Here is a 26,521-nt window from a genome sequence, read left to right as displayed (position 1 = left end):
TTATCTAGAGCCGTCCATTACGTGAAGTGACTCGCCAGCTAACTGAAACAAACCTTTCATTCAACTACAGGAAAGTAAGCTTTTGTTTTGCTCCTCCCTGAGCGCCATGTGTATTGTCAGGGTGATATGTTGCCGCTAATCAAGCAAACGAGTGTATTTTCGGGAAACAATGTGGTGTCCTTATTAACACAGTGCACAGAAAGCGTGAAAACAGACTCGTGTATTTATTCTTGAAATGTAAAATCGCTTGCAATCTTCGTCCCCCTGGAGAAATCAGAAGTCAACACGGAGCTCCCGGTTATCGTATTGCAGTACTTCATAAAAAAAAAAAACTTTTCGTTCATTGTAGGTAGTCGAGAGCGTAGACCAGAAGCACTGGGACAAAGGCCACTGTAGGCCATCGAAGGCAGGCTCAGGCGGCGTAGAGTCGGCAAGCCAAGGGTTCTCCATTCGGCAATCTCGGTCCTGCACAAAACGTGTACAAACGAGGCATGAGAGGTGGAGAGACCGTTTTTCCCGACCTACAATGAGCAGCTCCGCAACGCTTTTCTGTAGCCCCACGAGTGTCATGGCACCATCGCCTCTGATCATGCAATCAGTGAAATCTGATATGGTGTTTCTTTCATTGTCCCGGTAATCACGTGTCAACCCACAGTAACGCAAATTTTTTTCATCCCATTTGCTCGCCATCAATGAAGGACTAGTACTATACTTGATTCACACTGTATATAGTCCAGGCGAAGTCCACCCCGCATCCCATTGCGACCGTACGACAACCAACCCGCCCAAAGTTTCAATCTTTCATAAACACATCACAGGCACATATGCTTAACTGACCGATCTATATACTCAACGGAATAGAGCGCGCAAGATCGTAATAATGAATACAAATATTCTAAACCGATAAGAAATGAATCCTACGACACAAATCCTAGGCCATTTGTTTTTTCACGGACGTGTTGTTAAACATATTGGTAGCGGTAGCAGCGGCTCTTGTAGGAGGAGGATCAGATCATGGGAGCAAGATAGGAAGAATGGCGTTACCTTGAGAGAGGTTTAGCTGTCTTCGCTTGGATGAGGGGCGTCGATGAAAGTAGGTCCTCCTAATTGCGTGTCGATCTGAACCCCAGGGGGAGAGCATACGGGTGCGTTGCTCAGATGCTGCAAAGTAACGACGAAGCTGTTATTAGTACAAGTCGACGATCCGCCACGGCAGGTACGCGTAGCGTTCCACGTTACCCAGCCAAAGCAATCGTTTTCACTTTAAAATTATGTCAGTATTTTTTTCATTAGGTGAAGACAATGTATAGACGACCCCAGCTCTGGCCATAACATCCCATAGTTCTTTACCCACTTTCCTAATAATTCATCGTACAAATATTTCATGTGGCATGATTGGGACAGGGCTTCTTCAAGTTCGGAAATTGCTCGAAGCACCCTTGTGACATGTTACCCTTTGTTTTTTGAGACATTGATGTCGGTGCCATGTTAATTGTCCTAGAATGTTACCCGGCGCCACAATAGAGGGAAAGCAGGAAAAAGATCACGAGGTGATGAATAATCAGAAAATAATGTAATCAATGGCAACCCAAGAATTAAGTGCGAAGTCCAGCCTGACAAGCGCGCATAAGTGACACATTTCTGAAAAAGGACGGCATCTAGAGAACCCGATCGAGCCTGTCCTAAGGGTATAATCACTCGTGATATCTTACTTCCGCGCAGGGAGACGATACGGCGGATTCTACTACAGCGTCTTCAGAGGTACAGCGAAGATTTCCCTAATGCCCTTCTCCCGTCCTCCTGAGGTTGAATTACTCGCTGCACCAAAACCTTCGCCGGTCAATTCCCAAACACACATACGCCACGTAAAATAGTAAGGCCGGCTCCGCTGTGTCTGATGGTGCGCGGAAATTAGCTGGTCGCGCGAAGAGCGCCACGAGGTTTTGTTCTAAATGTGGGAAATTATTTAAACGCCTGCTGTGAGATATTTTTTTAAGAAAGATTGTTTGGACGAGCTTGAAAAATCAAGAAACAAGCTATGCTAGCAGATTGAGGTATCACCTATACCTATAACACCTAACATTTCAAAAAATTCAGCGAAGCACATTTCTCAACTAATACGTTAGCCTAAGTGGAAGAAATGCTGACAATACCAATGTTGTTTAACCACACAAAACACAACTTTGAAATCACGCGTTCGTTTCCAATGTAGATACCCATACACCTAACGCGTGCAAAAATGCAGTAAAGCACATTACAAATATGTTAGCCTGAGTCAAAGAAATGCCACTAACACTAGCGTCTTTCAGCCACATAAAAACTCAAATTTCAAATAACGCCCGCGGTCTCGATTGTATCGTGCGGCATTGCATAAGAAGCCGTGTCTCAAACCGCCTGCACTCGCGTTTGCGGAAGACGCCATAACGTCCAATCTGTTCAGGTTATAAATGATAGGAACAAATTTCGTAAGAAGCGGGTTACTCACCTTGTGCGTGTAGGAAACGGAAAAAGCCGTTAGCCGGCCCAGTCTTCACAATGTGGTGAAGTGCAAAGCCAGGCCTCGGCCGGACTGGAGCACGCACCATGCACGTAGTCCAGTCCGGCCGTGACCAGGCAGGCCGACCGGTGCAGGAAAAGGGTGGTGCACTGCGAGGGCTCTCCTTTTATGCTTTCTTTCGACCACGTGATCCCCTAGAGAACAACGAGAGAGAGAGAGAGAGAGATTGGGGAGGGAGGGAGAGAGAGTGAGCAAGAGAGGTGTTTCTTCTGCAGAGTTCTGTGGCTCCCTCCCCCGCGTGGTTAACCGTGCCCTCCCCCACGTCAAGTTTAACCCCCAACGCCAGCGCTCGTCTTTCCCCTACCGGCGGAAAGGCAAACTTCCTCGATGAGTCATGTTTATCTCCACGTGGCCGCTTCTTTGTAAATTCACGTGAAAAAGATCGACACTAGTTGAAAGAGCGATGTTTCTCGAGCCAGCATTTCGGCACTAGGACTTGTCTTAGGTTTAGGCAACAATGTCCGCTGATGCTGCATGGAAATACGCACTAGTGGTGATTTTCAAGTGGACGTGTAGAGTACGATGCCAAAACGAAAAGTCGAAATGTTCAAAAAACGACAATCATTAGATGTGTTAGGTGCATTACAAGGAGGAAGGGGGCTGAAACCGAGGGGTTGCAGATGATTCTTTCGAGTGATTGTAAGAATACGAAATACAGACGAGAGTTCTCACGTGCCAGCACGACCTGTCAGTGGTAGGGGCCTACTTTTCCGTTAGAACAGGAAGTAGAGAGACCTCTTTCTACGGTTAAAGAACCATCACTAAGATATAAAAACGAGTTACCAGGAGAAGACTTGAACCAATAGACTCCTATAGGAACAAATTGCTTTCATTTCACATTTATTCTACGTACTCAATCCGCTCGGTGGTTAAATTGCGTTGTGCTACATACCACGAGCTCACGGGTTTGACTCCCGACCACATTACGCATTCTCAGATATTTATTGCAAAAAAAAAAATATATGTTCGAGTACCGCGCTCGGGATTGTAGAGTCAAAAGCACCACATCGCTTAAAAATAATACGGAGGCCTCCACTACGGTGTCCCTCGTGGTCGTCAAAACCCGCAATCTGGCCCAACCTAACATTTCTCACATTGCTGCGCAACGGCATGCATACTTATCACATGTAGCATGTCACAGAAACAATAATGTGAGTGATATTGTCCTCTTTGTGTAGACGTCATAAAACAAGCGCATTCACGCAGAATGCCAATAATTATTGCCAATTATTGTCACAGCCTTCTGGCACTGAAAGTGCGGAATGTAAATTCTACAGGCCGCACACGAGATCGATGAACACCTACAGTCGGGCAGATTTCCGAGAGTGAACGTAACCTCCTGCTGACTCCAAGCTGACCTAATGCTAACGAATATATATCTGTAAGATGACTGTATCAGAATTTATGTTTGCCTTAAAGGCATGCAAAATGTGCTGAAGTCAGAAAAGTAAAAGCTTGACACAGACGCGCGTTTCCTTCGCACAAGCAATTTCTTTTCTAGTTGTACATAACGACCCAGGGTTAGCAGTGCTTTCGCGACGTTTCAACGGTGAAAGTGATCGTCTCTGCTTGATCGAGATCAGAGAGTGCAGATCTCGATTGACACGAAGCACCTGTGACAAATCACCGGCGTAATGTTTTCGCACGTAGCACGGCGCGCGCAGGAAGCCATGCTTCGACAACACGGAGGATGTCTGTTCTCTTTTTATTCTTGCCTTGTTTTGAACTGTAATAAAAATGCATCAAAGGGGCACGCAGCGTGGAGCTGAAGTACGTCCGACAGCTAAGCAACTAAAGTTCACACAGCTAAGCCGAAATCAAAATTCCACCGCCTAAGCGCCATGCGGTGAAACACCGCCTGCATTGACCGATCTTTTGGTCATTTACTTCGCTGTACCGGTTAAGACAATGGCACAAAGGAAAAGAAGAAAAAAAATTCAAATAAATGTCGCGGTGCAGCGTACAAGCATCGTTGTTGTTTTCTTCTTTTTTTTTTCGCACGAAAGCAAAGCCACGTGCAAACAGTTGCTGGATAGAATCGGGAAGGGAATAAGCGATCTTTCCAAAGCTGGTGCAAGCGCGCGGTCAGGGTGACGAGCACGTGCGACTCGATTAGTCATCGATAAGGGCCGAAGCCGCGTTCCAGAGAAAGCGTGAGGATGGCTCGGCCACATTAGGTAACTGGTCATTCGGCGAAGCTTCCATTCAGTCGTCCGTGTGCGGAGGAGAAGTCAGACGCGGACAATAGAGAAGCCCTTCTCGCGCTAGCCAGGTGCCGTGCGACATCTTTCTCAGAACTGCATGGACTTGGCAAGCTAGTCGTGCGCGCCCCTTCCATACCGGGCGCGTGGTCTGTGCATGCCAGTTGACAAAGAACGTCAAGCTGAAATCAGAGGGGGAGCCAAAGGCTTTGGAAAAGAAACCTCCTATGAGTAACTACTTAAGAGGAAAGAAAACGACATCATGAATGCTGAAATAATCCGTAACTCCCCTCAGCAGCAGTGCAACTCTTGCTTGGGCTAGTTGGTTCATGCTTGAAGTAGTAAAGGCAAGGCGCAGAAGACCGGGACTCAGGAAGAAGAACACAAACGACAGCACCGGCGCCAGAAACTGCAACGCTTCCCTTTCTACTAAGGAGCGAAGCCAGGGGCAACGCAGATAGAACTGCAGAGAGTAGGAGAGGGAGAAGAAGCAGTTCTCATATAATAGAGGGGAGGGAGAGGTGACGTGAGAAGGGAAGGAAGCCGTGTTGCCATATGGCCTGGAGAATAAGCGTAGTTTCCCTCTACCAAACCATGAAGAAACCCCACTATACTATACGACAGCTGTTTCGGGGAGACAGGATAAGCGTAAGTTCAAGGTACGGTGTAGCACGTTGCTGCTATATTTGCGAAAAATAAACGGCATACAAATATTTCAAGCCTGCAACTTAGGGCGCACAGAAGCAGAGCCCCATTAATTAAAGCACACCGCAGTGTCCAGGCGACACTACGGAAGCAGTTGACCGCCAAATCAACAATACTGTGCCCGCCGCGTTAGCTTTGCGGCCATGGCATTGCTAGACGCCGTGGATTTCATCCCAATCGCGGCAGCCGCATTTCGACGGGGTCGAAATAGAAAACGCACCTGCACTTAGATTTTGGGACACGTTAAAGAACATCGCGGTGTCAAAATTGATCCGAAGTCCGCCACTACGGCGCGCCCCATAATCCGATTATAGTTTTGGCACGTATAGACCCATAATCAAATTTAAGTTTGATAGTTCTGCTACACTGCGATGTGCCATGTGAGGAAATGCAACGCTAAACATTCGCTGAGCTAGGTTACAAAATATGGCCCAAAACAACGCCTCAAGCAAACACCACTCCCTGTGTGTTCTGTGTGCTGAGCAGGCAAAGAGCAGTGGTGCGCGCAAGGTAGCGTTTAACATGCGCTCACAACACACGTGTTAGACTAAACGTTGAAGAAATTAAGCCTTATCCGTCAACATCCCCGCTAAGTATCGTCAATCAAAGCAAACAATACAGAAAGCTTTGCTTACATTGATTCCCACAGTGCGTGGGACCTGCATATTTCTTTTTAACCTAGGTAGGACCTCAGCAAGAGCTTGGTGGCGCAACCTACCACCCCGATCCAAAGGGGACGCTCATAACATCCATCCATCCAATTGACCCGGTCAAAGAGAAGACAGATGCGCACAAGAGATCTGTCTGAACATTTCGAGAGAAAACGCAACAACGACGGCTGGTTAGACAAGAACGGAAAATCATGCGGATCTCATGCACGGTGGGAATCGATGTAAAGCGAAGCTTTATGTGCTCGTTCTTTGACTGACGATAATTAATGCTGATGTTGACGGTGAATGTTAAATCTCTTCAGCGCAAAGTCCAGCACGAGAGTGGCGAGTTGGTGTTAGCCTTTCCTCTCTGCCACGCTCAGGCGCTTACCCAAGGGAGAGGGACCGTTCCCCTCCCCCTCCCCCGAAATCACATGGCATACTTACCCCACCGCCACCCCCCGCTTTTCTCCCTCCTTGTCCTTCATCTCGAAGCTGTGAGAAGTCTCAGTGGAACAAGGCCATGGAGTATCAATAACTCATGGATAATTTTTCTTGGCTTTGAAGCGATAGCTATGGTTCCGGAGATTATGCACAGCAATGCAGACCGAGATATATCTCGGCACTGATTTCGCCGACCTCGTGGAAAACTTCGCTACTTTTACGAATGCAAATAAAATTACTTTGGCGTAAATCAATCAATGCTTACATCTATCTGATATGTATCGAGCACTGCATTGGCGCTCCAGTTACTTTTGCGCCTTAATGCATCAAACGACGCTTTGTTAAGAAAGTAACTGGAACGCCAGAACACTCCTCCGCAAAGTTAGGTAATTAATATCTCGAAACTGGTGCCATCCTGATAATGTGGATCCGCCTTGAGAACTCCCAAGTCTAAATTTTTCAATTGCAATATGAGCCGCAAGGTAATTAGTTAAAATGATAATTCGCGAATTTGTTTATTAGACAATTATGTATTTCAATTTCTTGTGCAAGTAATGCCCGCCTCTTCGAGTAGAGCAGCTGATGAACTAGAATGCTGCTATCTGCCACAGGCCTTCTTTACCAATTTTGAACATGTTCACTGAAACACTCGGTATGTTCTGGTAGAGTAACTTTCAGCTAAATATTCGTTGCCATAAGGACAGTTTTTTTTATTTATCTTTTTGAGATTAAGACATGATTGCAATTGTGGCTTAAAGCAAGTCGAGCTTGAAAACATGCGGAAATTTCATGCTGCAGAATAAAATTCGAATGAGCAGCATCTTATGTTAACTCTCAGGAGTCTGCGCGACTGTCGGTACTCGTTGATATCATGTGCGGCTTGTTGAATTTATATTCTGCACTTTCAGTGCCGCAAGGCTGTGATTTAATTATTCTAACTCAGAGCAACTGTGTTTGTTTCACGACGTGTACACAAAAATGAACAGATCACTCAGACTATTTTTTCTCTATTATGCTGCATGTGACAAGTGTGCATAACATTCGTTCTTCGTGTGCGCAGCTATGTGAAAAATGTTAGGTTATATTGAGTTGCGGGTTTTAACGACCACGAGGGACACCGTATAGTGGAGGCATCCGTATTCATTTTACGCGATGTGGTGCTTTTGACTTCGTAACCCCGAGCACGGAACACGAGTATTTTTTTTTTTAGTTTGAATTGAATATCTGGGAAGGCGCCCAAGTGGTCAGGAGTCGAACACATGACCTCGAGCTAAGCAGCGCAACATTATGTAGCCACCAAGCGGATTGAGTGTGTAGAGCAAATGTTAAGTGAAATTAATTAGTTCGAATGCCAGTCGATTTATAGAAGTCATTTTCTGTTAGCCTGTTTTTATATTTTATTGCTGGTTATTAAACAGTCAAAATGGGTGTTTCTTGCTGTTTTGTTGGAAAATTCACATGCCAAAGTTGTGGGGGACCGCAGGTCGGGATCGTTCCCGACCTGCGATGTTGTTTTTCCATCCACTTTCATTTCCATTAATTCATCGTTTCTTTATTTCATTTATAAAGCTCAAGTAATTTCCCCTATGTTGTCCTTTGTGTCAGTGTTTGTTGGCTTCTTCGGATATGACTAATAAAATATCGGGCCTCTCGGCTAACCCCCTTTCTTCTCGTTTATGCGACTGTAGAAGGAACACAGCGACTAGCGACGTATTAAGGACAGATAATCGTTCGGGGTCCGTCAAAACGAAAGCGAGTATAGCCGTCTTCACTGTAGGGTGGCTACGTCACTTTCTTTTATTGTCATTTAAAAAAAACCGATCCAGTGGAAACATTCACCAATCAAACAGCGCTACTGTCACCATGTAACATATAATTCTGCGTCTTCGTACCATAAGCGTCTCGACAACAAATGGACATGATTTGCCATGATCCGTTAACATTACCCAGCACCTTAGGTCCAATGCCCGGCCCTTCAAAACAAAAGCGGGTTTGGGATTTGTTGTTGAAATACCTGTCAGAAACTGCCCTAATAAGAAAGCCTTAAAAACGAAACAGTTCATATACAAAAGCCTAAATTTCCCGGCCATGTCGCCTGTAAATGTTAGTATCAGGTCCACTTCCGCATTTGATATTTATTTGTATTGTCTTTTTTTCCCCACTCTATACATAGTATCTATGCAGAGTGTATCTCAATACAGAGCATAATGTGCCGGCAAAGATCTGTTTTTCTAATAAGGAGTCTCTCTCTCAAGTGCGATACCAAGTAAAACTCCTGTGTTTGTAGTGGAGAAGGCATAACCGGGATTACGCACTCGAAAACAACTCTGCTGCGTCTTGTCACATCTTCGAACAAGCAACGTTCACAATGAGCGCGACGGAGTCACCGCTGTCTTTGCTTTTATCCCGTCGCATTACGTCAGTTTTAGTTTGTTTTGTATATATTTTGGGCCTGCGCGCGCGTAGATTTCCCACAAGCCATACCTTCACCTGGAGTTTTCTACGAATTGCGGAACAACTTCTGGCCGGCTGGTCATTGACGAGCGCACTTCAGAAATCTAATTTGTCAAACAACCCGGCTATATTGCATACTCCTCTTGCAGTGGTTATTAGCAAAAAAATAACGATATGGCTTCAGAGTCCCATACTCACCGGCACTACAGAAAAGTGACGCCGCAACGTGGACGTTGCCGAAAATACAGCTGCCAGATCAGTGCTCTTCATTCCCGTCAATCTAAAGTCGCTTTTTATATGAGGTGACTCGGCAGATAATTGAAACCAACGGTCAATCCGACGAGGTCAAACTAATGTTTAGTTAGCTCGGCCCTGAATGTGAGATGTATTGTGATACATGTGTATTGATTGTATTGATTATATGTGACATGTAATCAAGGAAACGAGTGTATTTTCGGGAAACAAAGTGCTCTCTGGATAAAGAAAACAGTCCACAGAAAGCGTAAAACAGAGTCGTGTATTTATTTCTTGAAAAGTAAAATCGCTTGCATTCTTCGTCCCCCTGGAGAAATATGAAGTCCACACTAGTTTAGCTCGCAGTTATCGCTTCGCAGGCCTCAAAAAAAAGAAAAAAACGGTTGGTTCATGGTAGGTAGTCGAGAGCGTAGGCCAGAAGCACTTGGACAAAGCCCACTGTAGACCATCGAAGGCAGCATCAGGCGGCGTAGAGTCGGTGATCCAATGTTCCCCCATTCGGCAATCTCGGTGCTGCACAAAGAGTGTAGAAACGAGGCATGAGAGGTGGAGAGACCGGTTGTCCCGACCTACAACGAGCAGCTACGCAACGCTTTTTGTAGTCCCACGAATGTCACGTCACAATCATTTCTGATAACGCATTTATTGTTTCTTTCGTTGTGCCGGTAATCCCGTGTAGTGCGTATTCCTGAGGAAGAAGCTGTCTATCACCAAAGCGAAAATGAAGTAAAAGAATGGTGAAACAGAAGATTTACATTATAAAATGCTTGCGAAGTTTAACTTTCATGGCGTAACACTCGGTGTAACTAACCCAGTTTCGCTGTTCGTCCATCTTCACGGACAGGAAGGAGCGGTCAATTGTTTTCCCACCTATTCGCTAGTTATCAATGTAGGACTAGTAATATACTTGATTCACACTGTATATATAGTCGGAACGAAGGCTACGCCGCTTCCCATTGCAACCGTACGACCATCAGCGCGCCCAAAAGGTTTCAATGTTTCATAAACAAATCACGCAGAGGTACGCATAAGTAATGGTCTTTAGTGCACGGAATACAGCGCACCAGATCGTAAAAACAAGTACAAGTATTACAAAGTGATAACAAATGAAGAATATGACACAAAATTAGAAGCTGTTTGCCTTTCACGCACTTGCTTAACGTTTTGGTAAGCGCTATCAGCGCTTCATGTCGAAGGAGAATGAGATCACGGGAGCGGGAGAGGAAGAAACGAGTTACCATGAGAGAGGTCTAGCTGCCTTCGCTTGGATGGGGGCGCCCATGAAAGAAGGTCCCGGTGATCGCCGTGTCCATGTGCACCCCAGGGGGAGAGCATACGGGTATGTCCGTTGCTCAGATGCTGCGCAGTAGCGACGAAGCTGTTAGAACAAGTCGACGATCCGCCAAGGCAGGTCCGCGTACCGTTCCACGTTACCCAGGCAACGCAATCGCACGCGGTGATTCACTTTCTTGCAGGTCACGACTGTGCACCTCGCCTTACTTCTAACCGATGTCAGCAATTTTGCTTTTATTACGTCCAGCCAAGACAACGTACAAATGACCCCAGCTCTGGCGAAAACATCCTGTAGTTGTATCACCACCTCCCTATTTATTCATCATACAAAGGTTGCGTCGGACCTTCTCCAAGTTCGACAACATCTCGAAGCACTCTTGTAAATATTGGTAGCCTTTCGAACATGTTATGCTTGGTTTATTGAGACAGTGACGTCGGCGCCATGATTAATCCCCTGGCATGTTACCCGGCGCCGGCATAGAGGCATAACATAGGAGAAAGATGGCCATGAGATCGCGAATAATCAGAAGAAATTATAACTGATGACAACCTAAGAATTGAGTGCGAAGTCCAGCCTAACAAACGCGCATAAGTGGCATGTTTCTGAAAGGTGACGGCATCGAGAGAACACGATGGACCGTTTACCAAGTGTAAAACTACTCGGTCCATTGTATTTCCGCGCAGGTAGACAATACGGTGCAGTCCACTACAGCGACTTCAGAGGTACAGGAATGATTACAATGTACAATTACAAGCAATGTACAGCAACCCGCACAGCCCCCATTCCCGAGGTTCAATAAATTGACTCGGAAAATGCCAACGGGACAACTTGCCGGAGAGTCGGCAAGTTAAGCTATGATCCCTTTTACTTTGTTTAGTTCCGTAAAATTTTTACGCAGCATGAAAACCTTCGCAGGTGTCTTCCTGAACGCATGTAGGCCACTTAAAATAGTAAGGCTCGATCCGCTTTCTTTAAAATTATTTAAACGCCTACTATCGGACATTTTTTAAACAAAATTGTTTCGACGTGTTTGCAAAAATGAAAAAGAAAAAAGAAGAAAGCTGCAGCAGCAGATCTGGGTGTCACCCCGTTCGTGGGGTACCTATGCATACCCATAACACCTAACATGCGCAAAAATGCAGTAAAGCACATTACTACACAAATACGTTAGCCTCACTGGAAGAAATGCCACTAACACCAGCGTCCTTTAACCACAGAAAACCCAAATTTGAAATCACGCGTTCGCTCTCGATTGGCTCGTGCGACATTTCATAAGGGCCCGTACATGGTCGCTCCGCACGTCCGTTCCGCCCTCGTCCGGTCGCGTGCGGAGAGCTCTCTACTGGCGAGCGGAGAGCGGACGCAAGTTTCCCGTCCGGCCGCCTGCTCGTCTCTCATTGGCTGGTCCGAGGCGGATAGTTCGGCTGTCGTCACAGCAAACATGGCGCGTGCTCGAAGCGAAGTGAAGCGGGGACGCAAGGCCTAGGCTACAGCCGCGTCAGAAACAGTCTATTTTTTTCTCCGTTTTGTGATGTTTACCAGAGATATGTGGCACCCACGGAGATAGTCATCGGAAGAATCAAGCCGGTGTACGCTTCCAGACTTCATCAGTGCGTGCGATCGCCAACAGAAACAGACGGAGCGCAGGATGTGTGTGTTGTGTTTACGAGAGCGTCGGAAGAAATATTTCAAGCCGTCGACTTCGTGGTTTCTTGTGCCATGCTTCGCGTGTGCGTCGCAGACGAGAACTCCATCACATACACATGTATTCTGAGCAGCACACATGTTCAAGGCGTAGCGAAATAAGTAGCGCCCGATTAGCGCACCCAACGAACACGATTGGTTTCTGCTCTGTGTATGCGGATCGTTGCCGCGGTGTGGTGAACGCCAGCCCTTCGCAACTTACCAAAAGTAACGATACGATCAGTAGCGATAAGTTTTTATCGCCTAGTTATCGCTGCCATTCTGCGTGTGCTATACTGCGTATGAGCCGTTTTGCCGGCTGCGATGCGCCGTGGTGACCGCGACGTTCGAGCTGTGCTCTTGCCGTTATGAAGTGCGTTTGCGAGCTACAAATCGTGATATATATGTGCGATGTGTTGCAGCGTTACTGGGTGTAGAAGTGGTCGTACTACGCGATGTTCGTGTGCTCAGAAGTGAGCTGAGCATAAGTGTTGCCGATTGCGTTTTCTTATGTAGTAGCCCGATAGAGAAGCCCTATCACACCGGTTTTTTCTGCTTCGTACATCTATCGTTTGTTTCAAAAGTTGTTACTGCACGGTTAAAGACGCTTCTATCGGTGGGGGGAAATTAGGGAACAACATTATAATTGTATAAGTCAAGACGTTCAGCGCTGTCGTGAAATGTGGACGCGCCTGAGAGCACTAATGTCATGAATGCAATTAAAATTTCCCGAGACAGTATTAAGAGAACGGTTAAAAAAGAAAACATATGAGAAGGTAAGCACAGCAGCTTGTGAACCCGCTCCTATAATACCTCGATCCGCGTCTGTTTGTAAATGTATGTTTTCTTGCGTTTGTCAATTTTTTTTCTATTTCCCAGATTTCTTTATGTTGGAGTTTTTCTTAGTTCTCGCATTTGTGTGCGAATACGTGCCTGTTTCCATGCGTGCTTGCGCTTACCATTATTTCTGTCCTTTTATATTATATTAGCATTTGCTTTTGCTAGTTTTCTTCCAGGAAAGTCATTACACATTTTCATAAACCAATCTCATTCAAAGCACTAACTCATGTAAACGGCAGGGCAGGCCTCTTCCATCTCATGAAAAACTTTCTCACTGGTCTACCTCGTCTTCTCAATCTGCCTACTCGCTGTGTTTTCTGTCCTTGCTTCTTGTGTTGTTGCTGCAGTGTGATTAACCAACTTGCTCAAAACAGATTTTCATCGCCTATGAAAACAGAAAGGTTTAGAGATAGATTTTCTTAAAAGCGTCATGGGAGTTGCACAGCAACTTAGCCTCTTACCTCTGTTCATCTTTATGCATCAGTGCATGTGGCAGCTCGCCAGAAGTGCACATGAAAGGGTGCCATATTGTGAAACTACACCTTGCTATGCTGTTGCATTTTTCATGCAATCAGTCTTAGTAAACGGATGGTTTCGCTGCCCATCACATATGACGGCAAAAAATTTCAACATGAATAACATTGTGTAGTGGGGTGTCATTTCCTGTCTGATGCTTTCGTCGTTGCAAAGACATTTTATGTAAATGGAGCCCAGCAAAGCAGTGCACTGATAGCTTCTGCAACTTTCACCATTTATTACTTCACATATGTCATTGTTTGAACCTGGCCGTCGATCGCTATGCCGATGGCTTGTGAATTAAATAATTGCCTCAATAAAACACATTCAACTTCACTCAGAATTTTTTAGTACAAACAATGCCAGCAAAGCTATTCAGGGTGAATAATTGTGCTTACATTGGTGTTACTTGCCGTCAGATAAACAAATACAACAATGGCTGCGACATGACTGTGATTTGACGTGCAGACTGCTAATGGTGCATTTCAAGCGTGCCCTCGACTACTGCTATTAATAGTTGCCCGACTGAGTATTTTGGGCCTAACTAAGCTAATGATGTTTGATAATTGTTCTCCTATTCGCATTGCTTGCCTGGGCCAGGTAACCAAAATAAACAATGCCACCACATGAATGTGTGTTTGCATGCAAGCTGCCAACAGTGGCTGTCATTTTCACATTGAGTGCTGCCGTTTCACGAACAGTGGCGACGACTTGACTGCGCTTTGACGTGCAGACTGCTAATGGTGCCTTTCAAGCGTGCCCTCGACTACTGCTGTTAATAGTTACCCGACTGAGTATTTTGGGCCTAACTAAGCGAATGATGTTTGATAATTGTTCTCCTATTCGCATTACTTGCCTTGGCCAGGTAACCAAAATAAACAATGCCACCACATGATTGTGTGTTTGCATGCAAGCTGCCAACAGTGGCTGTCGTTTTCGCATTGAGTGCTGCCGTTTCACCAACAGTGGCGACGACTTGACTGCGCTTTGACGTGCAGACTGCTAATGGTGCCTTTCAAGCGTGCCCTCGACTACTGCTGTTAATATTTACCCGACTGAGTATTTTGGGCCTAACTAAGCGAATGATGTTTGATAATTGTTCTCCTATTCGCATTACTTGCCTTGGCCAGGTAACCAAAATAAACAATGCCACCACATGATTGTGTGTTTGCATGCAAGCTGCCAACAGTGGCTGTCATTTTCGCATTGAGTGCTGCCGTTTCACCAACAGTGGCGACGACTTGACTGCGCTTTGACGTGCAGACTGCTAATGGTGCCTTTCAAGCATGCCCTCGACTACTGCTATTAATAATTACCCGACTGAGTATTTTGGGCCTAACTAAGCGAATGATGTTTGATAATTGTTCTCCTATTCGCATTACTTGCCTTGGCCAGGTAACCAAAATAAACAATGCCACCACATGATTGTGTGTTTGCATGCAAGCTGCCAACAGTGGCTGTCATTTTCGCATTGAGTGCTGCCGTTTCACCAACAGTGGCGACGACTTGACTGCGCTTTGACGTGCAGACTGCTAATGGTGCCTTTCAAGCATGCCCTCGACTACTGCTATTAATAATTACCCGACTGAGTATTTTGGGCCTTACTAAGCTAATGATGTTTGATAATTGTTCTCCTATTCGCATTACTTGCCTGGGCCAGGTAACCAAAATAAACAATGCCACCACATGAATGTGTGTTTGCATGCAAGCTGCCAACAGTGGCTGTCATTTTCGCATTGAGTGCGCATTGAGCACAAGTGGGAACACTTGTGCTATCACAAACGAAAACAAGTAGAATAGTACCACCGTCTCAGCTGGTTTGTTGTGATTACCTTGCCTGTAAGTTTCTTGTTTATATTGGATAGGCTTCCTACTTCTTACAAATAGCTTGTATACATATTTGACCTGCACCGCAAAGAGCTGATGTGACAAAAAAATGTGTACACCTTAGGGTTATGTTGCTTTTCATGGTGTCTCAATTTACTTAATACAGTTTTGAATTTACAGATTGCTTCACATGTTTATAGCTAAAAACCACTGAAAACTACTTGCATTGTGACTGCGAGGTCACAACACGAGGATTTGTGTGGTATCCTTCCTGTTCATCGGTGTGTCCTTGCACTATAAATGTAAAACGTCACACCTGCAAACCTGAGCATCCACCCTTACATTTCAAACACTTTTTTGAATGCTTGGCAGTTATGCTGACAAGCACATAGTGACAGCAAATCTACACCACCTTAATTTAAGTGCGATGTAAAGGGTTGTTTGTGCATATCCAAGCTGTTCTAGCGTGCCTGCAGGGATACAGCATTGTCCAGTGGCACCGTATAGTTCAGGCGTAACAGTGAACTAGTAAACAAAGCGGCTGATAATACTAAGCTGACCCATATGTAGGAGCATTATATCTAACCCACACGCAAAGTTGCTTTCAGTGTACTGAATAACTGCAGCTTTGATTTACCAAGTTATATTACTGCACACACAGAGCGCTGAAACAAAGTCTGTACAATGGTGAGAAATGTGCCAAGGAATGAAAGATTACTTGTGATGTGTGGATTTGAATAGTAGATGTGAATGTATACCCAATTCACCAGTATGCATGTTTTCTTTTGGAACAATTTTACATTTGGCACAGAGGCTGAGCCACTACGGCCTCTTGACTGCAAATTTCTGTGCTCTCACAGTGCTAATGGGAGTATCGTTCATTTGGCTACCCAAATAGTGAATAGGTAATAGAGCACTACAATCTTTCAGTTTTACGCAGAACACCTTGTGCATCATTCACAAAACTGAACCTAAGGAACTATTCGCTGGTTTGTTATGGAAATAAAAAAATGACAATGAATGTTTCCTCGCTTTTTGTGTGGCTGTCTTCTGCCCTACGCACCTTCATTTCATTGTCATGTGCATGTTAAAACAGCAACTAAGTAAGAAAGACAAACACAAAACTACTAGCTACATCAACCTTTTCACACCACAAGAGGTCACTGAACTCACTGCTAAGCTACACTTGATAATGTCGGTTTGCTTTCAAATAAATACAGGCACTGGCCAGCTGTTTGTGTTATGCTATGCATTTTCCATTTTCCTAAAATATGGCTGTGCATGAGCTAGCAAGGTTGTTACTTCATAAATACATAAACAACATGCAGCTCATGCCCAACTAACTCGTATAACCTGATTAGAGCTTATTTTTTATATGTACAGCAATCAAAATAGAACGCGCATGTATGATGCCGACAGTATCAAACAATCTCAAGTCGAACATCCTTGTTTGGTGCCATGGGTGAGAGAGGGAGCATGCCTGTCAAGGTAGTGCTTAATTTTGTGCGCTTTGGTATGTTTGTACATTGTTGAAATGTTAAATTAAGTATGTTAAGTAGTAAGGTGGCAACATATAGGGTAGCCAGGCTGGCAAGAAAGAATGCAATTGTTTGATTTCACTCAAAATAAGTTTTCTTATCAGCAATGTAAATTATATGCTTTCAAATAAGTACTCCCCGTGGAAACATATCTCATGAGTATGCATATATCTGCAGAAGGTCACTGCTATGCATACATATTGCTTTAAGCCAGTCATAATGAATTGTACATTCACTGCTTAACCTTCAATTCCTTGCTGCATGAAGTTAACCACTTATGCATAACTTTTTTTTTGCACACGGTGAGAACTTCAGTCATCGCTGAGCAAATAATTTAAGGAAAAGGCATTCCATGCATCCAACTGCTTCACTCTCTTAAATTGGCAGAGTGAAAAAAAAAAAAAAAGCACGAGCAAGCGTATCAGCAAGCTGTACTCGGAGCCTCACACGCGTGCTCAGTGGTCAAAAGGTGCGTCTTGGCGACCTACGCAAATGCATTCCGCGACAGATGTGCGTGTGTTCCGTATTCTTGCTAGCTGTCACTAGCACTACAGAAACCGCGCCACCGCGCTTCCGGCGACACTATCAGTTTCGCGTGACGCAGAACGCAGCACGTTGGATAATTAAAGAGGTTTTGTTCAACCAGCCAAGGCAGCGCGCACTGAAAGTAATCATCCGATAATACGTCGCGTGCTGCGACGTGGTGCGATTGCAATACATCTGTAAAAGGTGGCGCAGATAAGACGACTGTGCAATGTTTCGAAGAAGGATGACGGTGCCAATGCAACACATGTGGCTGCAGAACAGAATGTGGCAGCCTAGAGTCGCATTTTCACCGGAACGCGGAAAATTGAAATCACATCTGCAAAAATATGCCAGTGTCGTCTGCTGTCAAAGGTCGTTGCCAACCTTGAACACCTTTGCTCCGCCGAACGGTTGCCAGCTGTCAACAGACCGCGTCGCCCAATAGGAGTGCGCGTGCGTTCCGCTCGTGCGGATTGAGCGTGCATCGAATTTTGCGACACCTTCCGCCTTTCGGGCTTCCGCTCGCGACCGGACGAGGGCGGAACGGACGGGCGGAGCGACCATGTACGGGCCCTAAGACGCCGTGTCTCAGACCGCATACTCGCGTTTGCGGAAGATGTCATAACGTTCAACGATCTAAAGCTACGAATAAATTTCGTAGCAAGTGGGTTACTCACCTTGTGCGCGTAGGAAACGGAAAAGAACGTTAGCCGGCCCAGTCTTCACAATGTGGTGAAGTGAAAAGCCCGGCCACTGCCGGACCGGAGCACGTGCCATGCACGTAGTCCAGCCCGGCCGTGACCAGGCAGGCCGACCGGTGCAGGAAAAGGCTGATGCACTGCGAGTGCTCTCCTTTTATGCTTTCTTTCGACCACGTGGTCCCCTGGAAAACAACGAGAGAGAGAGAGAAATAGAGAGAGTAAGCAAGAAAGAAGAGAGCGAGATTGAGCGATGGAGAGAGCGAGCGAGAGAACTGTTTCTTCTTCAGATCAGGAGAACTGTTTCTTCTTCAGAGTTCAGCTGGCTCCCTCCCTCGCGTGGTATACCGTGCCATCCCCCACGTCCCCCAACAAAGCTTTTGCACTTGACATCCGCAAGGCATGTAAACCGCGTTACATATAAAGGCCGGCTCCGCTTTCGTTCAACTTACTATGGGATATTTTTTTTATACAAAATTGTTTGGACGTGTTTGCAAAAGGGTAAAAATAAAAATACCAATAAAGCTGTGGTAGCAGATTGAGGTACCACCCGAGTCGTGGGATACGTATGGATACCTATAGCACCTAACATGTACGTTAGATGCGTTAAAGTACATTTATCTACAAATATGTTATCATAAGTGAAAGAAATGCCACTCAGACTAGTTTTCTTTAACCACAGACAACCGAACCTTGAAATCACGCCTTCCTCTCGAATGTATCGTGCGGCATTTCATAAGTCGTTATAACGTTCGATGATCTATTCATCTTATGAAAGACACGAATAAATTTCGTAGACGGTAGATTACTCACCTTGTGCTTGTAGGAAACGGAAATGTACGTTAGCCGGCCCAGTCTTCACAATGTGGCGAAGAGCAAAGCCAGGCCTCGGCCGGACTGGAGCACGTACCATGCACGTAGTCCAGTCCGGCCGTGACCAGGCAGGCCGACCGGTGCAGGAAAAGGCTGGAGCACTGCGAGTGCTCTCCTTTTAAGCTTTCTTTCGACCACGTGGTCTCCTAGAGAAGGAGAAAGATATATAGAGAGGGAGGTCAGATGGAGGGAGGGAAAGAGAAAGCGAGAAAACTGTTTCTTCTGCACGGTGGCTCCCTCCCCGGCATGCCCTCCCCAAGTCGTGTTTCACTCCCGACGCCAGCGCCCGTCTTTCCCTTACCGGCGCAAGGTGAACTTTCTCGATGAGTCACGCTTGTATGCACGTGGCCGCTTTTTTAGTTAATACACGTGAAAATGTTCAACACGGGTTGTAGGAGCGATGCTCCTCGAGCCAGCATTTCGACACCAGGACTTGTCTTAGGTCGAGACAACAATGGCTGCTGATGCTCGATGGAAAGACGCAGTCGTGGTGATTGTCAAGCGGACGTGTAGAGTACGATCACAAAAGAAAGTCGAAATGTTCAAAAAACGATAATCATTAGTTGTGTTAGCTACATCACAAGGTGGAAGGGTGCTCAAGCCCGGGGGGTTGCATCTGATTCTTTCAAGTGGTTGTAAGAATACGAAATAGACGAGAGTTCTCAAGTGCAAGCAGGGCCTGTCAATCGTAGGGCCCTACTTTTCCGTTAAACCAGGAAGAAAAGAGACCTCTTTTTACGGCTAAAAAACCAACAATAGTATATAAAAACGAGTTAACAGGAAATGACTTGTGTGAATAGACTCGTATTCGAACAAATTGCTTTCATTTCACATTTGCTCTACTTAGTCAGTCCTCTCGGTGGATAAATAGCGTTGCGCTGCTTACCACTACATCATGGGTTCGACTCCCGACCACTTGGACGCATGCAGAGAAATGCTCGTGTACTGCGCTCGGGATTGTAAAGTGAACAGCACCACATCGCTCGTGTCCCTCGTGGTCGGTAAAACCCGCAACCTTAAATAACCTAACATTTTTCACACTGCTGCGCACCGACAGGACATTGCTATGCATACTTGTGATATGCAGCATAACAGAGAAAAAACAATGTGAGTGATATGTTCATCTTTGTGTAGACGTAGTAAAGCAAACGTCGTTAAGCAGACTGAGAATAATTAAATCACAGCCTTCCGGCACTGAAAGTGCGGAACGTAAATTCTACACGCCGCACACGTGATCAATGAATACCGACAGTCGCGCAGATTTCCGAGAGTGAACGTAACGTCCTGCTGACTCGGAACAGACCTTATGCTAACGAATATTTAGCTTGAAAATAACTGTATGAGAATACATGTTTTCCTTGAAGGCATGCAAAATTTGCTGAAGTGATAAAAACAAAAGCTTGACACAGACGCGCGTTTCCTTCGCACGAGCAATTTCTTTCCTAGCTGAACATAACGAAGGGTTAGCAGTGCTTTCGCGACGTTTCCACGGTGCAAGTGATCGTCTCTGCTTGATCCAGATCAGAGGGTGCAGATCTCAATTGACACGAAGCACTTGTGACAAAACACCGGCGCAAAGTTTTCGCACGTAGCACGGCGCGCGCAGGAAGCCATGCTTCGACAATACGGAGCATGTCCGTTCTCTTTTTATTCTTGCCTTGTTTTTAACTGTAATAAAAATGCATCAAAGGGGCACGCAGCGTGGAACTGAAGTACGTCCGACAGCTAAGCAACTAAACTTTACACAGCTAAGCCGAAATCAAAATTCCACCGCCTAAGCGCCATGCGGTGAAACACCGCCTGCATTGACCGATCTTTTGGTCATTTACTTCGCTGTACCGGTTAAGACAATGGCACAAAGGAAAAGAAGAAAAAAAATTCAAATAAATGTCGCGGTGCAGCGTACAAGCATCGTTGTTGTTTTCTTCTTTTTTTTTTCGCACGAAAGCAAAGCCACGTGCAAACAGTTGCTGGATAGAATCGGGAAGGGAATAAGCGATCTTTCCAAAGCTGGTGCAAGCGCGCGGTCAGGGTGACGAGCACGTGCGACTCGATTAGTCATCGATAAGGGCTGAAGCCGCGTTCCAGAGAAAGCGTCAGGATGGCTCGCCCGCTGTAGGCCACTGGTCATTCGGCGAAGCTTCCATTCAGTCGTCCGTGTGCGGAGGGGAAGTCAGACGCGGACAATAGAGAAGCCCTTCTCGCGGTAGACAGGTGCCGTGCGACATCTTTCTCAGAACTGTATGGACTTGGCAAGATAGTCGTGCGCGCCCCTTCCATACCGTGGGCGTGGTCGGTGCATGCCAGTTGACAAAGAACGTCAAGCTGAAATCAGAGGGGGAGCCAAAGGCTTTGGAAAAGAAACCTCCTATGAGTAACTACTTAAGAGGAAAGAAAACGACATCATGAATGCTGAAATAATCCGTAACTCCCCTCAGCAGCAGTGCAGAAACTGCTCAATTAAAACCATTGCTTGGGCTAGTTGGTTCATGCTTGAAGTAGTAAAGGCAAGGCGCAGAAGGCCAGGACTCAGGAAGAAGAACGCAAACGACAGCACCGGCGCCAGAAACTGCAACGCTTCCCTTTCTACTAAGGAGCGAGGCCAGGGGCAACGCAGATAGAACTGCAGAGTGTAGGAGAGGGAGAAGAAGCAGTTCTCATATAATAGAGAGGAGGGAGAGGTGACGTGAGAAGGGAAGGAAGCCGTGTTGCCATATGGCCTGGAGAATAAGCGTAGTTTCCCTCTACCAAACCATGAAGAAACCCCACTATACTATACGACAGCTGTTTCGGGGAGACAGGATAAGCGTAAGTTCAAGGTACGGTGTAGCACGTTGCTGCTATATTTCCGAAAAATAAACGGCATGCAAATATTTCAAGCCTGCAATTTAGGGCGCACAGAAGCAGAGCCCCATTAATTAAAGCACACCGCAGGGTCCAGGCGACACTACGGAAGCAGTTGGCCGCCAAATCAATCATTCTGTGCCCGCCGCGTTAGCTTTGCGGCTTTGACATTGCTAGACGCCGTGGATTTCATCCGAATCGCGGCAGCCGCATTTCGACGGGGCCGAAATAGAAAACGCACGTGCACTTATATTTTGGGACACGTTAAACGACATCGCAGTGTCAAAATTAAGCCGAAGTCCGCCACTACGGCGCGACTCATAATCCGATTATGGTTTTGGCACGTATAGCCCCATAATTCAATCCAAGTTTAATAGTTCTTCCACAATGTGGTGTTCCATGTGAAGAAATGACAACGCTATACACTCGCAGAGGTTACAAAATATGGCCCACAACAACGCCTCAACCAAACACCTCTCCCCATGTGTTCTGTGTACTACGCAGACAAAGAGCAGTGGTGCACGCAAGGTAACGTTTAACATCAACTTGCCACTCTCGTGTTATACTAAACGTTGAAGAAATTAAGTCTTAGCCGTCAACATCACCGCTAATTGTCGTCAATCAAAGCAAACAGCACAGAAAGCTCTGGTTACATTGATTCCCACAGTCCATGCGACCTGTATATATTTTTCTTGTTCTTTTTTTTAGCCCATGTAGGGCATTAGCAAGAGCTTGGTGGCGCAACCTACTGCCCCGATCCAAAGAGGACGCTCATAACATCCATCAGTCCAATTGGCCCGGTCAAAGAGAAGACAGAAGCACACAAGAACGCTGTCTGAACATTTCGATAGAAAACGCGAGAACGACGGCCGGTTAGACAAGAACGGAAAATGATGCGGATATCACGCATTGTGGGAATCGACGTAAGCGAAGCTTTATGTGCTGGTTCTTTGACTGACGATAATTAATGCTGATGTTGACGGTGAACGTTAAATCTCTTCAGCGCAAAGTCCAGTACGAGAGTGGCGAGTTGGTGTTAGCCTTTCCTCTCTGCCACGCTCAGGCGCTTACCCATGGGAGGGGGACCGTTCCCCTCCCCCTCCCCCGAAATCACATGGCATACTTACCCCACCGCCACCCCCCGCTTTTCTCCCACCTTGTCCTTCATCTCGAAGCTGTGAGAAGTCTCAGTGGAACAAGGCCATGGAGTATCAATAACTAATTGATAATTTTTCTTGGCCTTGAAGCGACAGCTACGGGGCCGGAGATTATGCACAGCAATGTAGACCGAGCTATCTCGGCACTGATTTCGCCGACCTCGCGGAAAACTTCACTACTTTTACAAATGCAAATAAAATTACTTTGGCGTAAATCAATCAATGCTTACATCTATCCGATATGTATCGAGCACTGCATTGGCGCTCCAGTTACTTTTGCGCCTTAATGCATCAAACGACGCTTTATTAAGAAATTAACTGGAACACCAGAGCACTCCTCCGCAAAGTTCGGTAATTAATGTCTCGAAACTGGTGCCATCCTGAAAATGTTGATCCCCCTTGAGAAATCCAAGTCTAAATTTCTCAACTGCAATATGAGCCGTAAGGTAATTAGTTAAAATGATAATTAGTGAATTTTTTATTAGACAATTATGTATTTCAATTTCTTGGTGAAGTAATGCCCGCCTCTTCAAGTAGAGCAGCTAATGAAATAGAATAGTGCTATCTGTCAGAGGGCATCCTTAAAAAAATTTGAACATGTTCGCTGAAAGACCCGGTATGTTCTGGTAGAGTAATTTTCAGCTAAATATTCGTCGCCATAAGGTCAGTTATTTTTTATTTATCTTTTTCAGATCAAGACATGATTGCAATTGCGGCTTAAAGCAAATCGAGCTTGAAAACATGCGGAAATTTCATGCTGCAGAATAAAATTTGAGTCAGCAGCAGGTTATGTTCACTCTCAGGGGCCTGCGCAACTATCGGTACTCATTGATATCGTGAGCGGCTTGTTGAATTTACATTCCGCACTTTCAGTGCCGGAAAGCTGCGATTTAATTACTCTAACTCTGGGCAACTGTGTTCAATGTTTCACGGCGTGTACACAAAAATGCACAGATCACTCAGGCAATTTTTTCTCTATTATGCCGCAAGTGATAAGTGTGCATAACATTTGTTCTTCGGTTGCGCAGCTATGTGAAAAATGTTAGATTATATCGATTTGAGGGTTTTAACGACCACGAGGGACACCGTAGGGGGGGCCTCCGTATTCATTTTACGCGATGTGGTGTTTTTGACTGCATAACCCCTAGCATGGGACACGAGTATTTGTTTTTTAGTTTGAATTTAATATCTGGGAAGGCGCCCAAGTGGTCAGGAGTCGAACACATGACCTCGAGCTAAGCAGCGCAACATTATGTAGCCACCAAGCGGATCGAGCGTGTAGAGGAAATGTTAAGTGAAATTAATTAGTTCGAATGCGAGTCTACTGATAGAAGTCAGTTTCTGTTAGCCTGTTCTTATATTGTATTGCTGGTTTTTAAACAGTCAAAATGGGTGTTTTTTGCAGTTTCATTGGAAAATTCGCATTCCAAAGTTGTGGAATCATTTCCGACCTGCGGCAAGTTGTTTTTCCATCCGCTTCCATTTCCAATAATTTATCGTATATTTATTTCATTTATTAAGCACAAGTAATTTACCCTATGTTGTCCTTGGTGTAAGTGTTTGTTGGCTTCTTCTGATACGACTAATAAATAATCGGGCCTCTCGGTTAACCCCATTTCTTCTCGTTTATGCTACTACCGAAGGAACACGGCGACTAGCGACGCATTAGGTGCAGGTAACTGTACTGGGCCAGTCAACACGAAAGCTAATGGGCGTCATCATTGTATGGTGGCTACACCTCTTTCTTTTATTGTCATAAAAAAAAGACACCGATCTAGTGGAAACATTCACCAATCAAACAGCGCTCACTGTCACCATGAAACATATAATTCTGCGTCTTCGTACCATAAGCACCTCGACAACAAATGGACATGATTTGCCATGATCCGTTAACATTACCCAGCATCTTAGGTCCAATGCCCGGCCCTTCAAAACAAAGGCGGGTTTTGGATTCGTTGTTCAAATACCTGTCAGAAAAGGGGAAAGCTTTAAAGATGAAACAGTTCATACACAAAAGCCTAAATTTGCCGGCCATGTCACCTGTAAATGTTAGTATCAGGTCCACTTGCGCATTTGATATTTCATCGTTTATTATCCCTAGCCCCGTTTACATGAATGCGACAGTGGCGCATCGCATTTCCAAGCGCATTTGGGAAAGGTGATGCGACGCCGTTTACATAGCGCCACATGGTGTTGTATAAGTGGAGTGCAACCGACTTCCGGTGCAACTGGTTTCCGGTTGTGGGTCGAGTGCACGTTGGTGGTTGAGTGCCGAGAAATAGACAGTTTTAGTTTAGCGTACGCAACTTATAGCGTACGCTATACGCTATAGTGTAGCGGACGCGAAGCAGCGCACGTTTTTTGCAGCTTTAGCTGGCCAGCGAGATCTTTGGATCTCGGAGGCCATTAGTCGTCGTTGCGGCTACTTTCCGACTATAGCGATAGGTAGCGCTGACATCTAGAATGTTTCTTTCATTAGGCTTCGCCTCGTTCGAAACGAGAAGCGATCTCGAAAACACCACAAGGTTATCCATAACACCCTGTCGTCGAAGCGGCCTGAGACTAAGCGAAAGCCGTTTACACATTCATTTGCTGCGAACGAAGTGCATTTTTCAAAAGCAACGCCAAATTCATTTCGAAGCGGGCAGCCGGGACCGCCGCCATGTTGTTTGGCAATTCCTTCCCATCATTCCTAATGCGACGATCCTGCGTTTACATGCTCCGCGAGAGTCGACTCGCGCCCGTAAATCTACCCTCACCTGGCGCATTAATGCGATGCGCCTTTCTAGCGCATTACTGCTGTTTACATGAATGTGATGCGCTAGAAATGCGATGCGATGCGACACTGTCGCATTCATGTAAACGCGGCTCCTTAAGAGCCCTGGAGTGGGCATTACATAAGGGGGGGGGGGGGGGGTTAACAAGAGAAGTATTCACATGGTCATATAATTATAAAGCGAAATAAAAAGGCAGACAGGCAGAGTAACGTTATACATTGTTATGGAACCGTGGTTGAAGGCAAAGACGGAAAAAAAAAGACGAAAATAACACCCATGCAGTTCATCTCCGCATATGTTTGCAATTGAATAAAAAGGTTACAGTACAATTCAATATAAAATTCAATTCAATACAAAAATACAATACACATATATATACACACAAGTGAAAGCAGAAACTGTGACATACATGTTATGTCCACAAAGTCAAAAGCCACAAAGTGAAATACGCGTTGGATATATGAGAAAAGCAGGAAATGTTTACCGATTACGAGATTATTTGGCAAAGTGAGCCGATATTAGCTGCCTGAATTTTGAGTTGTCACGTTCATTTGTATTGTCTTTTTTTTTTCACTATATAGAGAGTATCTATGCAGAGTATATCTCTATACAGAGTAACATGCCCACGGCTGTATACGCGCCGCAAAAAATTGTTTTTCTAATAAGGAGTCTCTCTCTCAAGT

The 26,521-nt window shown here is 45.5% G+C and overlaps 2 long non-coding RNA genes across 2 annotated transcripts; both read right to left on the bottom strand.

Annotated features, from left to right (window-relative positions):
- Positions 1-414: 414 nt before the first annotated feature.
- LOC135917431 (uncharacterized) lies at positions 415-2,674 on the bottom strand. Its single transcript, XR_010569274.1, has 3 exons — positions 2,486-2,674; positions 1,045-1,161; positions 415-465 (listed from the first exon to the last, which is right to left on the bottom strand). It is a non-coding gene; the product is annotated as an uncharacterized lncRNA (long non-coding RNA).
- A 6,835-nt stretch (positions 2,675-9,509) lies between these two features.
- On the bottom strand, positions 9,510-19,201 carry LOC135917450 (uncharacterized). Its single transcript, XR_010569284.1, has 4 exons — positions 19,001-19,201; positions 18,167-18,372; positions 10,505-10,625; positions 9,510-9,779 (listed from the first exon to the last, which is right to left on the bottom strand). It is a non-coding gene; the product is annotated as an uncharacterized lncRNA (long non-coding RNA).
- Between the last annotated feature and the right edge of the window lie 7,320 nt (positions 19,202-26,521).

Source organism: Dermacentor albipictus, chromosome 7 (genome assembly GCF_038994185.2).
Source record: "Dermacentor albipictus isolate Rhodes 1998 colony chromosome 7, USDA_Dalb.pri_finalv2, whole genome shotgun sequence".
Classification (NCBI taxonomy): domain Eukaryota; kingdom Metazoa; phylum Arthropoda; class Arachnida; order Ixodida; family Ixodidae; genus Dermacentor; species Dermacentor albipictus.
Note: the sequence above shows the minus strand (reverse complement) of the source record. Positions and strands in the feature narration are given on the sequence as shown.